The 4,155-nt window shown below is 35.7% G+C and overlaps 1 pseudogene; it reads left to right on the top strand.

Annotated features, from left to right (window-relative positions):
* The first annotated feature begins 961 nt into the window (after nt 1–961).
* The window catches only part of LOC125370858, a 6,820-nt pseudogene continuing 3,626 nt past the window's right edge, over nt 962–4,155 (top strand).

Below are 4,155 nucleotides of genomic sequence, written 5' to 3'. Positions count from 1 at the left end.
ATAGCCCCTCTGGGATGTAAAATATAACTTTTCTCACCATCCCTATAGTGTATGAGACAAATGTATGCATTTCGATTAGGGTCGTATTCTATGGTTATGATTCTCCCATATATGCCTTTTTCATTCCGTCAAAAATCAATTTTACGGTATAGACACTTATGACCTCCCCCTCTATGCCTTGCGGTAATGATTCCTCTGGCATTATGGCCTTTACCACAACGATGTTGTCCATAGATCAAATGATTTCATGTATTTCGTGTATTGGATTTCACTTGACTGTCTACGGCTCCATTGCGTGTGCTCGGGGTAGAAGTTTTGTATAAATGTATCGCCATGCTATTAAGTATTTTGATTTAAGTTCTTTTCTTTCTAAGAGGTGGAATAGAATAACCCGGTTGAAGAGTAATGATCATACGTCTGTAATACATTGTATGTCCCATAATAGGTCTCATTCTTTTACCCTTTCCCGGGAGTCGATGGCTATTCGTAGCTATTACCTTGACACCAAAGAAGAGTTCGACCCAATGCTTTTTTTCTGTCCTAGTTTATCCTAATTCGACATTAAAAGTATATTGATTTTCCCCAATAACCGAATACTTTTGTCTATAAATACTGCATATTTGATTCCATCCATAAATCTATTTTCTTCCCTATGAGTTCTAGTCTCAATAAGAATGCTAGTTCTTACTGTTCATATGTTATGATATGAATATACCACACCAATTCGTTATGTATGGATGATGAGATTCCATTGATATAGAGCCAATTCTAGTAGACTTATTGGAGGGTCCCATTGGCGTGCATCCAGTAGGAATTGAACCTACGAATTCGCCAATTATGAGTTAGGCGCTTTAACCATTCAGCCATGGATGCTTAGCGGGGATCCTCGTACATGGTGAATAACCAAATTCCAATTGAAATGAAATCTTTAGGATAAATCAATGCAATTTAGGAGGAATCAATGGAAGGACATTAATTCAAATCCTAGATTTTCGAATTGAGAGAGATATTGAGAGAGATCAAGAATTCTTATTATTTTTTAGATTCATGGACCCAATTCAATTCTGTGGGATCTTTCATTCACATTTTTTTCCATCAAGAGCGTTTTATAAAACTCTTGGACTCCCGAATTTGGAGTATCTTACTTTCACGCAATTCACAGGGTTCAACAAGTAATCGATATTTCACGATCAAGGGTGTAGTACTATTTGTAGTAGTGGTCCTTATATATCATATTAACAATCGAAAGATGGTCGAAAGAAAAAATCTCTATTTGACAGGGCTTCTTCCTGTACCTATGAATTCCATTGGACCTAGAAATGATACATTGGAAGAATCCTTTTGGTCTTCCAATATCAATAGGTTGATTGTTTTGCTCGTGTATCTTCCAAAAGGAAAAAAGATCTCAGAGAGCTCTTTCCTGAATCCGAAAGAGAGTACTTGGGTTCTCCCAATAACTAAAAAGTGTATCATGTTTGAATCTAACTAGGGTTCGCGGTGGTGGAAGAACTGGATCGGAAAAAAGAGGGATTCTAGTTGTAAGATATCTAATGAAACCGTCGTTGGAATTGAGATCTCATTCAAAGAAAAAGATATCAAATATATGGAGTTTCTTATTGTATATTATATGGATGATCCGATCCGCAAGGACCATGATTGGGAATTGTTTGATCGTCTTTCTCCGAGGAAGGGGCGAAACATAATCAACTTGAATTCGGGACAGCTATTCGAAATCTTAGTGAAAGACTGGATTTGTTATCTCATGTTTACTTTTCGTGAAAAAATATCAATTGAAGTGGAGGGTTTCTTCAAACAACAAGGAGCTCGGTCAACTATTCAATCAAATGATATTGAGCATGTTTCCCATCTCTTCTCGAGAAAGAAGTGGGCTATTTCTTTGCAAAATTATGCTCAATTTCATATATGGCAATTCCGCCAAGATCTCTTCGTTAGTTAGGAGAATAATTCGCACGAATCGGATTTTTTTAGGAACATATCGAGAGAGAATTGGATTTGGTTAGATAATGTGTGGTTGGTAAACAAGGATCGGTATTTTAGTAAGGCACGTAATATGTCGTCAAATATTCAATATGATTCCACAAGATCTAGTTTCGTTCAAGGAAGGAATTCTAGCCAATTGAAGAGATCTTCTGATCAATCCAGAGATCATTTCGATTCCATTAGTAATGAGGATTCGGAATATCACACATTGATCAATCAAAGAAAGATTCAACAACTAAAAGAAAGATCGATTCTTTGGGATCCTTTCTTTCTTCAAATGGAATGAACAGAGATAGAATCAGACCGCTTCCCTAAATGCCTTTCTGGATATTCCTCAATGTCCCGGCTATTCACGGAAGGTGAGAAGGAGATGAATAATCATCGCCCTGGGAAGAAATCGAAGAATTTCTTGGGAATCCTACAAGATCCATTCATTCTTTTTTCTCTGACAGATCATCAGAACTTCATCTGGGTTCGAATCCTACTGAGAGGTTCACTAGAGATCATAAATTATTGAAGAAAGAACAAGATGTTTCTTTTGTCCCTTCCAGGCGATCGGCAAATAAAAAAATAGTTAATATATTCAAGATAATCACGTATTTACAAAATACCGTCTCAATTCATCCTATTTCACCAGATCCGGGATGTGATATGGTTCTGAAGGATGAACTGGATATGGACAATTCTAATAAGATTTCTTTCTTGAACAAAAATCTATTTTTTGATTTATTTCATCTATTCCATGATCGGAATGGGGGGGGAGGGGGAGGGGGATACACGTTACACCGCGATTTTGAATCAGAAAAGAGATTTCAAGAAATGGCGGATCTATTCACTCTATCAATAACCGAGCCGGATCTGGTGTATCATAAGGGATTTACCTTTTTTATTGATTCCTACGGATTGGATCAAAAACAATTCTTGAATGAGGTGTTCAACTCCAGGGATGAATTGAAAAAGAAATCTTTATTGGTTCTACCTCCTATTTTTTATGAAGAGAATGAATCTTTTTATCGAAGGATTAGAAAAAAATGGGTCCGGATCTCCTGCGGGAATGATTTTAAAGATCCAAAATAAAAAATTGTTGTATTTGCTAGCAACAACATAATGGAGGCAGTCAATCAATATGGATTGATCCTAAATCTGATTCAAATCCAATATAGTACCTATGGGTACATAAGAAATGTATTGACTCAATTCTTTTTAATGAATAGATCCGATTGCAACTTCGAATATGGAATTCAAAGGGATCCAATAGAAAATGATACTCTGAATCATAGAACTATAATGAAATATACGATCAACCAACATTTATCGAATTTGAAACAGAGTCAGAAGAAATGGTTCGATCCTCTTATTTTTCTTTCTCGAACCGAGAGATCCATGAATTGGGATCCTAATGCATATAGATACAAATGGTCTAATAGGAGCAAGAATTTCCAGGAACATTTGGAACATTTCATTTCTGAGCAGAAGAACCGTTTTCTTTTCCAAGTAGTGTTCGACCGATTACGTATTAATCAATATTCGATTGATTGGTCTGAGGTTATCGGCAAAAAAGATTTGTCTAAGTCACTTCGTTTGTTTTTGCCCAAGTTACTTCTTTTTTTGTCCAAGTTTCTTCTCTTTTTGTCTAACTCACTTCCTTTTTTTCTTTGTGAGTTTCGGGAATATTCCCATTCATAGGTCCAAAATCCATATCTATGAATTGAAAGGTCCAAATGATCCACTCTGCAATCAGCTGTTAGAATCAATAGGTCTTCAAATCGTTCATTTGAAAAAATGGAAACCCTTCTTATTGGATGATCATGATACTTCCCAAAAATCGAAATTTTTGATTAATGAAGGAACAATATCACCATTTTTATTCAATAAGATACCAAAGTGGATGATTGACTCATTCCATACTAGAAATAATCGCAGGATATCTTTTGATAACACGGATTCCTTTTTCTCAATGATATCCCAGGATCAAGACAATTGGCTGAATCCTGTGAAACCATTTTATAGAAGTTCATTGATATCTTCTTTTTATAAAGCAAATCGACTTCAATTCTTGAATAATCTACATCACTTCTGGTTCTATTGTAACAAAAGATTCCCTTTTTATGTGGAAAAGGCCCGTATCAAGAATTATGATTTTACATATGGACA

This window comes from Ricinus communis, chromosome 1 (genome assembly GCF_019578655.1).
Source record: "Ricinus communis isolate WT05 ecotype wild-type chromosome 1, ASM1957865v1, whole genome shotgun sequence".
Lineage (NCBI taxonomy): Eukaryota > Viridiplantae > Streptophyta > Magnoliopsida > Malpighiales > Euphorbiaceae > Ricinus > Ricinus communis.
This window is presented reverse-complemented; position numbering and strand designations above follow the sequence as displayed.